General features: G+C 35.4%; 1 pseudogene; it reads left to right on the plus strand.

Annotated features, from left to right (window-relative positions):
* The first annotated feature begins 233 nt into the window (after nucleotides 1–233).
* Nucleotides 234–13,720, plus strand: part of LOC100922740 — a 48,214-nt pseudogene continuing 34,727 nt past the window's right edge.

The following is a 13,720-nucleotide window of genomic DNA, read 5'->3' on the forward strand; positions in this document are numbered from 1 at the left end:
TGTGACAATTCTGGATTGAACTCACTTCCCTTTCTATTCAATTATGGGTGTAGAACAATTTTTGTTTTGTGAGAAAACATCATTCTATTATGGGAATTATAAGAAAACTATTGTAGAAAGATGAGGATTTCAATTTATCCACCAACTCCAATTCTATAAAGGAAAAGAACTTTGAAAGACTTAACAACTTGATCATTGTAGTAATCAATGAAAATCCAGAAGACCCAAGGAACATGGGCCATTCAGTACCTTTCCAAGGTGGGGATGTAAACCTGAAGTTGTGGTTGTCAGAGACTTTGATGTAAGGACCACTGGAATAGATGATTTCTAAGATCTCTTCCAGCTTAAATTATTCTTTAGAAGTAATGAGATTAAATGACTTGCCCAGAGTTACACAGCTAGTAAATGTCTAAGACTGGATTTATACTCAAGGCCAATATCTACTACACCTCCTAGCTGCTCCCAGCTTCTTTAATCCCAATACCTGTGAGAGAGATAGAGACAGAGACAGAGAAAGACAGGAAGAGAAAGAGAGAAAGAGAGAGATGAGAGAGAGAGAGAGAGAGAGAGAGAGAGAGAGAGAGAGATCGCACAAAGGAAGGCAAGATAATGAAAATGAGAGGAAGGAAAATGAAGAAAGAAGTCATCAGTCTTTTCTTTTAAAAAAAGCAATCCTAATAGACGTTGGATAGAAAAATGTCATCTGCATCCAGTAAAAGAAGTATGGAGATTATAAATCAACACATGCTATGTTCACTTCTTTTTTTCTGTTTTTTTTTCTCTCCCATGGTTTTTCCCTTTTGTTCTGATTTTTCTCTCCCAAAATGATTCATAAAGCAATGTGTATTAAAAATAAATTAATTGATTAAAAACTAAAATTGGATTGGGATGGTGTAGAGCAAAACTTCTTAAACTCTGGATCATGTTCCCATATATGGTCATGTAACTGAATGTGGGAGTCATGAAAAATTTGGCAACAGTAAAAAGTATCAAATATTCCTCCAAGATTTAATTCTTTATGTAAAAATAAACATGCACATCCATCTCCTTAGTATGCAAACTTGCTTTTTTCTTTAATAAATGGTAAAATTATACATATGCTAAAGAATTATTTTAAAATAAATTTCTTCATGATTTATTAATCAGTAAATATTTGAATTGTATATTTATATTATATACCTATATACCTGGTGTTCCATAAAAAATTTTCAGGAGAAAACAGGTAACAAGCAGAAAAAGTTTAAGCTCTGATAGAAAGGAAAAGGAAAAGGAAGAGATGAAGGATGACTAGGAGTGTGCTTGTACTTCTGTTCTTGCTCTTTCTTTTCAGTAAATAATTCCATTTGTAAAAACAAAATTAAAAATCCTAATCTCCAATCAACAAGATGAGAGGGAAGAAACTTGGGAATCAGAAGCATAATTATACTGTACTTTAAAATCAAAGACAAAGAGATCCTCAAGTAATAAGTCATGGTAGAAATAAAATAACAAGTCCTCTTCTCAAAGAAGAAATATGATTGTTAACAGGCAGCTAATGGTGTAGTATTTATCTGATGGCAAATCAGTGGGGCTCATTGCCCTAAAAGTCCCTGCCTTAAAAAATTTCTGAATGCAGAATTAGCCAGAGAAAGGAAAAAAAGATGGAGAGAGGGATCTTACAAAAGCAGAACTGAAACCTTAAAAAGAATTAGAAGCAGGGAGGGATTCATTGGTGGAGGGAGGTTAAGTAAACAGCAGGCAAGTTAGGAGCAGAATTAAAGCAAAGGGTCAACAGGGATAGGAAAGATATGTCTATGTGCAGGGGTATGTGTGTGTATGTATATAACTATATATGTTTATATAAACATCCTTTCTTATTTACAGCCTGCTTGGGTGAGGGGGGGATGAAAGGAGGAAAAAATAAAAGTAAAAAAGGTGTGCAAAAAGAACAATTTACAAGGAAGTAAAGATGGACACTCAGGAATATAATTTCTTCTACTAGTATATATATACTTTCATCAACTGGTATTTGTTGTTATATATTTTGAATCCTCCCTGATGTTCTGCTGGGCAGATGATGATATTCTCTTTTGTTTTATTTCATTTTGTTTTGTATTCCTTTTCTGTTTTTCTTTTTTCTTATTCTGTTTCTTTAAATAAAATAAATTTGAAGGAAAAAAGAATTAGAGGCAAAATTAGAGAGGAGGAACATAGATTAGAAGCAGTAAGATATAATGAATGGAGTCTTGGAGTTAGCAAATATCCAACCATAGGCAAGTCTGCAAACTTCTGGGGCCCTCATTTTTCTAATCTGCAAAATAAATATAAGAATTGTACTTACCTAACATGATTGCTATGAAGCTCAAATAAGATTTGCAAACTTCAAAGCCATTATATAAATATGACCTGGCTACTACAATTATTATTTGTTTTCCTTAATTGTTACACAGACTTCAATTCACATTGGGCCTTCTTAGAATTAGCAACTTATTTTTCTGGCTTTTGTGATACATTGGGTAAAAGCTATAGAGGACACTGCTGTTATTTTCCTTGGGAAAATGCAAAGTTTAATTAGTATTTTTTTTAAAGTTCAGTTTCAACATGTTTAAAATCTTTCTCTGAAATTTACTCCTCCTTCTATTCACTACTTGTGGTACCATACATTGACCTAGTTTCTCATGTTCATAATCTTTGGATTACCTTTGATTCTTCCTTCTCCTTCACCTTCATTTGTAATGTTGTTCACCCACCCATCTTTGGTCCTATTCACCACTATCAAAACATGTCTATGTCACTTTGTCTCAATTCCCAGTGTCAATACCATAGAATAAACCCTCCTTACTAATCATAAGTACTATTGCAATGACTTCCTTACAAATCTTTCCATGTCTACTTACTGCCTACTCTAGACTATTCAGTGAATTTTTCAATGATCTTTAACCTATTTTCATGACTCTGACTATTGGAAGCATCTGGTTAAATCTAGGGATACCTTGTCAGGATAATGCTTTTTAAATGCATAAAGTAAAATACATAGGATTACAGAGGAAATTAATCATATTGAAACTGCTATTAAACTATAATTTTTTTAAAAGCCAAATTCATGATATCCAGATTAAGAATCCTTGGTCTAATCAATTGGGAAATGACTGAATAAGTTATGATATATGAGTCTAATGGAAAATTAGATAAGAATGATAGAAGAAATGATAGGCCAATTTCAGAAAAACCTGAAAAGACTTACATGAACTGATGTGAAGTGAACAGAACCAGTACAACATTGTACACAATAAAAGATTATGTGTGGATCAACTATGAAAAACTTAGCTCTTCTCAGGAATACAGAAATTCAAGACAATTCCAATGGATGTGGGATGGAAAATGCCATCTGTATCCAGAGAGAGAACTTTGAAGACTGCATGTAGATAGAAACATACTGTTTTCAGCTTTTTTGTTTGATTTCTCTTTTTCATGGTTTTTCTTTTTTGTTGTTCTGATATTTATCTCATAAGATGACTTAATATGGAAATATGGGTTTTTTAATGATTTTTTTAAAAAATATTTATTTATTTATGCTTTGATAATTTTATTGACAGAACCCATGCCAGGGTAATTTTTTACAACATTATCCCTTGCACTCACTTCTGTTCCAATTTTTCCCCTCCCTCCCTCCACCCTCTCCCCCAGATGGCAAGCAGTTTTATACATGTTAAATAGGTGACAGTCTATCTTAGATACAATATATGTGTGCAGAACCGAACAGTTCTCTTGTTGCACAGGGAGAATTGGATTCAAAAGGTATAAATAACCTGGGAAGAAAAACAAAAATGCAAACAGTTTACATTTAATTACCAGTGTTCTTTCTTTGGGTGTAGCTGCTTCTGTCCATCCTTGATCAATTGAAACTGAGTTAGATCTTCTCTTTGTCAAAGAAATCCACTTCCATCAGAATACATGTTCATAGAGTATCGTTGTTGAGGTATATGATGATCTCCTGGTTCTGCTCATTTCACTTAGCATCAGTTCATGTAAGTCTTGCCAATCCTCTCTGTATTCATTCTGCTGGTCATTTCTTACAGAACAATAATATTCCATAACATTCATATACCACAATTTATTCAGCCATTCTCCAATTGATGGGCACCCATTCATTTTCCAGCTTCTAGCTACTACAAAGAGGGCTACCACAAACATTTTGGCACATACATGTCCCTTTCCCTTTTTTTAGTATCTCTTTGGGGTATAAGCCCAGTAGAAACACTGCTGGATCAAAGGGTATGCACAGTTTGATAACTTTTTGAGCATAGTTCCAAACTGCTCTCCAGAATGGTTGGATGTGTTCACAATTCCACCAACAATGTATCAGTGTCCCTGTTTTCCCACATCCCCTCCAACATTCCACATTATCTTTCCCTGTCAATCTAGCCAATCTGACAGGTGTGTAGTGGTATCTCAGAGTTGTCTTAATTTGCATTTCTCTTATTAATAATGGTTTGGAGCATATTTTCATATGACTAGAAATAGTTTTAATTTCTTCATCTGAGAATTGTCTATTCATATCCTTTGACCATTTATCAATTGGATAATGGCTTGATTTCTTATAAATTAGAGTCATTTCTCTATATATTTTGGAAATGAGGCTTTTATCAGAACCTTTGACTGTAAAAATATTTTCCCAGTTTATTATTTCCCTTCTAATTTTGCCTGCATTAATTTTGTTTGTACAAAAACTTTTCAATTTGATATAATCAAAGTTTTCTATTTTGTAGTCAATAGTGATCTCTAGTTCTTCTTTGGTCATAAATTCCTTCCTCTTCCACAGGTCTGAGAGGTAAACTATCCTATGCTCTTCCAATTTATTTATAATCTCATTCTTTATGCCTAGGTCATGAACCCATTTTGACCTTATCTTGGTGTACGGCGTTAAGTGTGGGTCAATGCCTAGTTTCTGCCATACTAATTTCCAATTTTCCCAGCAATTTTTGTCAAATAATGCATTCTTATCCCCAAAACTGGGATCTTTGGGTTTGTCAAACACTAGATTATTAAAGTTATTGGCTATTTTGTACTTTGAACCTAACCTATTCCATTGATCAACTAGTCTATTTCTTAGCCAATACCAAATGGTTTTAGTAACCACTGCTTTATAAAATAATTTTAGATCTGGTACAGCTAGGCCACCTTCATTTCATTTGTTTTTTCATTAATTCCCTTGAAATTCTTGGCCTTTTGTTTTTCCATGTGAACTTTGTTGTTATTTTTTCTAGGTGATCAAAATAGTTTTTTGGGAGTCTGATTGGTATAGCACTAAATAAATAAATTAGTTTAGGAAGTATTGTCATCTTTATTATATTTGCTCATCCAATCCAAGAGCATTTAATATTTTTCCAGTTGGTTAGATCAGACTTAATTTGTGTGGAAAGTGTTTTGTAGTTTTGCTCATAAAGTTTCTGATTTTCCCTTGGCAGATAGATTCCTAAATATTTTAAACAATCAGTGGTTACTTTAAATGGAATTTCTCTTTGTAACTCTAACTGTTGGGTTTTGTTAGTGATATATAAGAATGCTGATGACTTTTGTGGGTTTATTTTGTATCCTGCAACTTTGCTAAAGGTGTGGATTGTTTCTAATAACTTTTTAGTAGAATCTCTGGGGTTCTCTAAGTATACCATCATATCATCAGCTAAGAGTGATAATTTGGTTTCCTCATTGCCTATTCTAATTCCTTTAATCTCTTTCTCAACTCTTATTGCCAAAGCTAGCATTTCTAATACAATATTAAATAGTAACTGGGCAACCTTGTTTCACTCCTGATCTTATTGGAAATGGTTGCAGTTTGTCCCCATTACATATGATGCTTACTGATGGTTTTAAATAGATGCTACTGATTATTTTAAGGAAAAGTCTATTTATTCCTATACTATATAATTTCCTATTATATATTCCTATATATATTTCCTATAATATTCCTATATAATGTTTTTAATAGGAATGGATGTTGGATTCTATCAAATGACAAGCACTGGTTTAAAATGAGAACACACTGTACATCACAATCACTTATATCAAGAAATATGATACTGTACAGTTTTTCAATTTGTTATAAGAGTATTCAATTTTATTTTTTAAGTCATTAAGAGAAGGTTATGGTGTTATTGTTATTTTTAATTGTGTGCTGATATACTAGAGTTTGGAGTCAGAACCTAGATTTCCCTCATTTGGCTTTTTTCAAAGATATTGACATCCCTGCAAAGATCTCTGAGTAGATTAGTTATTGTGTTAGTAAAAGAAACTGAGGAAATATATTCCCATGAGAAAGAATGCTGTTCCTAGGCAGGATGATAGAAAGCATCTGTTCCAATAGAATGTTCCAATTATAATACAATCAGTGTGTTCTGCTTATAGCATCCTATGGAGCACACATGAGGTTGGACCTACAGGAACAATTTTAAGGAGCTATACTAGAGTTCTCTGGAAACTTCTGGAAACAAATGTGGTACAAGCACTTAAAGACTTGGGTGCTTTGGGTTGATGAAACAAATCTTTGGGAAATCTTCCCTTAGCAGAGAAAGGTGGTAGTAATTCAGTCAGTTATGTCAGACTCTTCATAACCCCATGGTTCGCACACCAGGTTTTTCTATCTTTCACTGCCTCTTAAACTCTGTCCAAGTTCATATTCATTGTTTCCATGACAATCTTAATCTTAATCCATTTTCTCCTCTGCTATCCCTTTTCCCTTTTCCCTTCAATCTTTCACAACATTAGGATCTTTTCTAATAAGTCCTGTCTTCTCATTATGTGGCCAAAGTATTTAAGCTTCAGCTTCACTATTTGACCTTCCAGAAAATAGCCTGAATTAATTTCTTTAGATATTGACGAATTTAATTGCAAGGGACTCTTAATTATTCTCTAGTTTCACTATTTGAAAGCATCTGTTCTGTTGTGCTCAGTTTTTCTTATAGTCCAATTTTCACAGTCATACATAGCTTTGAACCTTTGTTGACAAGGTGATGTTTCTGCTTTTTGTATGAGAATTTTCAAAAGGCCACTAAACTGAAAGGAAGAACTATTCTTTCTGATCCTTACTAAAGGGAAAGAAAGTGATCAGGGTTGATTGAACAGTCATTTGAGAATTAAAAACTGAAAAGAGCTCTTATTTCTCCCTCTCAAGCTCTCATGCCCTTAACCCAGAATTGATGAACATACTTTAAGTACAGAATGATTGGAGCAAACTTGCATTTCTCCTCCCTTCCCCATTAAAGAGGAATTGTCTAGAAGCTCATATTTCCATTAAGCTGACAGACTATTTCGTCTCACTATGGGAGAGAACTGAACTCAAAAGGAAATGGTATCTGTAGCTAGGAATGTGAGCTTCTGGTTGTTCCTAATCCAAATAAACTGTTCTGCCTATTTCTCATTGCCATTTCATTACTATTGTTTTATAAATCTATTTATATAAAAGAAAATTTGTCAACTACTAATCCTTTTTGGGTATGATTAATTCAGGCTCAAGTAGAGATTTGGGAAAAGATTTAAATCTCTGTAAGTAGAGAAACATTCCCATTTGAATACAACTGAAACATGGTGGAGGAAGAACAGACATTGGCTCCATTTGAAAATCACAAACACAAAGGAATACATTAAAATAGCACCATTATAAGCAACCCATATCTCCACACTGAACAATTTATTTTATTTTGTCTATTCTGTTTTCTACTATGAGAAGGCATTCAAATTCTTTTTCAAATAATTCTTTCTCTTCTCTTTTGATTTTCATTCTGTTGTGCTACAGCCTCCTCTAATTGTTCTGCCTCAGTTTCCCTAATGATCCTCCCTCAGTTTCCCTGGTTGCAACCCCCCTTTTCTTCTCATCAGAACTGAGACAATTAGGGCTGTGGAGATCTGGAATTCCAAAAGATAAAACTCCAGATGTCCTATCTCAGATATCTAATTGGCATTGTCTATATTTCTAAGTTCCAGACTTCCTGGCTCTAGTTGGATACCTCCTTAACTCCCAATTTGTTAGAATTTATGGTCCTACCCCCAAGCCTATTAGAACCATATTGATAATCCCTGCCTGGAGATTCCTGATCTCCAGAGTTTGGACTCCTTTCTCCCTTGTGTATCCTAGTTTAAAGCCATATATATGTTATTGAGCACTCACATTTGCTGCTGGTTGCTTTGAGACATCAGTCCTGGAGGAAATATGCCCCCAACAAATCTCTCCCTCTCAAAAATCCAAATAAAATATGAAAAGCCTCTAATCTCCATCTTGCTTCAGTTTCTCCAGCATTACATTTAGAGGCCCTAGGGAGATATGAGAGCAGGATTAGAGATTAGAGACCTTTGGTTCTCCACCTTGGGCCTTGGATTGGCTGAGATCTGGGCTCTTTGGAAAATCTAGCTCTCTGGATTTCTCCAGTTTCCAGGAAGAGAAAAGTTTCTCAGGTAGGACAAGACTTACTGCAGATGCCTCAATTTGGCCAAAGGAGACTCTGTTTTAAAATCTCTGCAGGGTGAGTGGTTTTCTGTCTGTCTGTTATGCCTCTGCTAGCTTTGGGTCCCCAGATATTAGACTGACTAATCGTAAAATTCTGGGAGGTACTACCAGACGCAGCTGTTGTTCTGGTTCTGGTTCTGAGTCAGGTTATGTGTGCCAGTGGCAGAACTCTGGTTCTGGGTATCTTTTAAGACACATATCTGGTTCTGTGTGCCAGTGGCACAACTCTGGGTGTTCTAGAGTATAAATCTTGGTGTTCTGATACCATCTGGGTCTGGTTCTGAGTGCCTTTGGGCACTATCTCCTTATATCTGAGCATTCTCTGTGAAGGCAGAGAAATGCACCAAACTAGGGCTTGGAAGTTTAGTTTTCTAAGCTCTGTTTGGATTCTGGGAGGAAAATCTCCAACTGAAACAAACTTCCCTCAGGGCTATTCCTAGAGAAAAGCCCTAGTCTCTGTGTTAATGTTGTAACTGTGCAATCTTTGTGTGGTTTGTGTTCTGTATGAATTATCTGCCTGTTTTGTTGATTTAAGAGCTCTGTTAAGTTTTAAGAACAATGATTAAGAAATTTGAGAATTGGTTATTTCAATGTTGCAACTGTGCTTAGTATAAAAAATTGTTTGTGGTTTTTAAGCTTTTTAACCTGTTGTACTAATTAAGTAAAAGGAACAGAAGCAAAAAAACAACCTACTCTAGTTAGAGAGGAGAGAAAAATGCAATAAAATTCAATCTTAGCCTAGGCTGGTTAATAAAAAGCTCTAGAGATTAAGAGAGATGCTAATTGCTGTGAGAAGAAAACTCAGGCAGAAGAAAGAAAAAAACTTTTAAAAACGGCATTTGGTTTGATTCAGTTTGTTACCTTCTAAAACACTGGGTAATTTGTAAATATTTTAAGTTATGCTTTGCTGGACATGTGTAGGTTTTAGGGAGTTATTTAGCTATTCACTGTATTGTGAATCTTAAAACTTTTGAAGGGAAAGGACAGGAGAATGAAGGTGATTTACGAAGGATTGATTTGTAGGAGCAATTAAAGGTTTGCATGATTTTAGGAAGTAAGAGAAAGTATAGGGAAGGTATTTGGAAGAAGAAACAAGAAGGAAAATTGCATGTAGCTAAGGGAAAGAGAAGAGTTAAGTAGGAAAAGAGGAAAGTTTTTAATGGAAGGATTTCTGTGAGAGGAAAATTGAGTGGGAAACAGGAGGGAATCTTTTGTCCAGGGGTGCAGTTTAGCTCACCTTCCCTCCACCCTGCCTCTTTGGAGGTAGAGTAGGGGGAGGAGTGGCCACATAGAATCACCTCCTCCCCCCACTAAGTGTGTTCCAGCCATTTTTTTTTTTTATCAAGTTGCAGGCACCTGGTTCTTGGCTGAAAGGAGCAAACTGTAATTTTAAGAGAGAGGCCTACTTTTAAATTAATTGACTGAATATTTGTTTGTTTAGATACATAATGGTTTCCTTATTTAGGAATATGGCCATAAATGTGATCTATGATTTGGTAGGATTATTTTTAAAGGTTTAATTAATATTTTTAAGAACTTCTTGCATTCTTTTATGTGAAATTAGGATATTCTGTATAAGTTTACTTGTGTTGAGTAATATTGAGATTGCCCATCATTTAAAGGGCTTCTGAAAATAATAATTTTTCCTTTGTCCTTTTGAAAATGTTTCTGTTATGAAATTTGAAATTTTTCTATGTATTGAGTATTTTAAAGCAAAATGATTTGTATAATGTTCTACTTAACATAACTATTTACTTGGGTATGAAAGATGTAAACTTAATGGGACAAATTTCTTTTTTTTTAAATAATTATAACTTTTTTATTGACAGAACCCATGCCTGGGTAATTTTTTACAACATTATTCCTTGCACTCACTTCTGTTCCAACTTCTCCCCTCCCTCCCTCTACCCCCTTCCCCAGATGGCATGCAGTCCTATACATATTAAATATGTGGGACAAATTTTTTACTGTTATCAATGTAAGTTCATGATAAATACCTGTTTGAGATTTATCTGAAGTTTTGGTTAATGGGATTTGTTGTTGGAGGTAAAATGTCTTCAGCTTGTAGTTAACATTATTTGGTAGTTTTAAAGTTCTACACTCTGACAGTGAGACAATTAACTGGAATAAAAATGAATTAAAGATATTTTATCTTGTATGTGCTGAAGGCTGAGTTTTGATTGTTTATATTATGTTATAGTCATGTCCCTGCATTTTTTTTCCTTCTGTGACTGATTTCTATGATTAGAATAATAGTCGATAAAAACTGTTAATGCAATTCAATTATGTCATACCTTGCTGTTTCTAATCTTATTACATGTAATCATTTGCCTAAATACTTAAGCAAATGGATGTTTACCCTGGTCATCTGTCGTTACTGAATATTTGTATCTGTGGATATTCAAGTTTTTAAAGATTTCTAACTAATAAGAAGACAATTGACAGTGTTCTGTGAAACCTAACTGCTGTTTTATTTATTGGGACTATAGCTGACAACTGCCTCCTGTGAGACAAGCATATCTCCTTACATGGGAAGCTGCTGGCCATACTGGCCTCTTCACATTTTGGAGCAGTCTGTTCTAACCTTTATTTGTTAGATTTGTTTTTGTTTTAGATTTTGGTCAAATTACAGCTTTACTGACCTACTTCCGGGAACTGGAAGCATTGATCATTGATCAGCACACCATACCCATCCCCCTGCTTGGACTGAGAATCAGTTCTACACCCATTCTCAGCCTGAAGCATCTTGGATAGACACCATCTCTTAATATACTTTGGACTGATATAGGAGAATTTGGGAATGGTTGATGAATGACTGTTAAACTCTGTCTGGGTCATCTATTACTGTGTGTTTAAGATTTGGGATGGAACTGTATTACTATGTGTTTAAGATTTGGGATGGAAATTGTTAAACTTGTATAACTATTGCTGTTATGTTTGAGGCGTTTTTAAGAAACCCTTTTGTACCGGACCTGTATGTGCACGAATGTTTGTGGCAGCCCTTTTCGTAGTGGCTAAAAACTGGAAACTGAATGGATGTCCATCAGTTGGAGAATGGCTGAATAAATTGTGGTATATGAATATTATGGAATATTACTGTTGTAAGAAATGACCAACAGGATGATTTCAGAAAGGCCTGGAGAGACTTACACGAACTGATGCTGAGTGAAATGAGCAGGACCAGGAGATCATTATATACTTCAACAACAATACTATATGATGACCAGTTCTGATGGACCTGGCCATCCTCAGCAACGAGATCAACCAAATCATTTCTAATGGAGCAGTAATGAACTGAACTAGATATGCCCAGAAAAAGAACTCTGGGAGATGACTAAAAACCATTACATTGAATTCCCAATCCATATATTTATGCACACCTGCATTTTTGATTTCCTTCACAAGCTAATTGTACAATATTTCAGAGTCTGATTCTTTTTGTACAGCAAAATAACGTTTTGGTCATGTATACTTATTGTGTATCTAATTTATATTTTAATATATTTAACATCTACTGGTCATCCTGCCATCTAGGGGAGGGGGTGGGGGGGTAAGAGGTGAAAAATTGGAACAAGAGGTTTGGCAATTGTTAATGCTGTAAAGTTACCCATGTATATATCCTGTAAATAAAAGGCTATTAAATTTAAAAAAAAAAAAAAAGAAACCCTTTTGTACCAGTCTGTTATGTATAAGAATTTTGATTCATTCTTGGGATTTATATGTGGGATGTTATTTGACAATTTATTTGCCTTTCTTTGGATGATTCCATTTGCCTGAAGGTAAAAAAAGGGAGGAAGAGTTAGGAAATTGGAGAAACTAGTAGATTTTTCTCAAAATACCTGAAAGAATGGGAACCCCTAGTTTTCTGTTCACTTTGCCTCATGCACTTCTGTCCCACCCTCTATCTCATCAGTTCAGATTGAATTGGAAGTCCTTTAAGCAGTGCTTTTCATTTTTATTCCTTGTTTAAACTTACTGTCCTGTGATTGCTGGTTATGCTTTAAAATTAATCTTACTCTGTTAGAATTGCCCTGGCAGACTCAGTTTTGGGGACTATTTTTTTTTTTAGGAAATCTCCAGGATACAGGCATCCTGTGACTGGCAGTCTCTTTGATCTGTAAACCCAGTTCCTTAATTAATATCTCAGCATTCTCAAAGGATGTTGCAGTTTTTGCATCAGGCCTCTAAAGTTTGGGGTTTGCCTGCCTTGATGATCTTAACTGTGCATACTCTGATAACTCTGCTCAGAAATCCGGATCCTTTCTGTATCTTGGTAGTGGTGTTTCCCAGTCTGTCTGTTCTCCCAGGAGGGGATGGATAGAGCCACTTTTGGTCCCATTTTCCCCCCTGGAATCTATCAGATAGGGACATGCTCTGCCATTCCTTCCCCTCATAGCAGGGATAGGACTGGCACTGACCTTAGCATTGCAGCCCTCCTTGTCTGGCAGTTCTGAGGTATGTTGAGTTAAATGCACAAATGACCTCAGATCTAACTCACAGTGAACTATCCATCTCAAACTGGATTCTCTGGCTGAGATGTGCACTGCAGAGTACCTGACATGCTTGCAACAGGGTATTTATATTGCTAATTAACTCTGGGGTTGTCAGGGAGAGACTTTTTCATTGTCATAAGTCCTTGCATTTTTCTAGGGTTGGTCAAAATTATGGTCCTAAAATTTTCCCAAGTATCTAGGGGAAGATAATTCAATGATTTAAATATTCAGAAAAGAGAGTGTGAAATGTTGTGCCACAATCTCCTCTAATCATCTTGTCTCAGTCTCCTCTAATTGTCCTGCCTCAGTTTCCCTAATGGTCCTGCCTCAGTTTCTCTGAATTGTTCTGCCTCAGTTTCCCTGATTGTTCTGCCTCAGTTTCCCTGGTTACAAACCCCACCCCCCTTTCTGCTCATTAGAACTGAGATAATTAGGGCTGTGGAGATCTGGAATTCCAAAAGATAAAACTCCAGATGTCCTATCTCAGATATCTAATTGGCATTGTCTATATCTCTAAGTTCCAGACTTCTTGGCTCTAGTTGGGTACCTCCTTAACTCCCAATTTGTTAGAATTTATGGTCCTATCCCCCAACCTGTCAAAACTATATTGATTGTTCCTGCCTGGAGATTCCTAATCTCCAGAGTTTGGACTCCACTCCCCTTTGTATATCCTAGTTTAGAGCCATATATATCAGTCATTGAGCACTCACACATTTGCTGCTGGATGCTTTGAGACAACAGCCCTGGG

Source organism: Sarcophilus harrisii, chromosome 4, assembly GCF_902635505.1.
Source record: "Sarcophilus harrisii chromosome 4, mSarHar1.11, whole genome shotgun sequence".
Taxonomy (NCBI): Eukaryota; Metazoa; Chordata; class Mammalia; order Dasyuromorphia; family Dasyuridae; genus Sarcophilus; species Sarcophilus harrisii.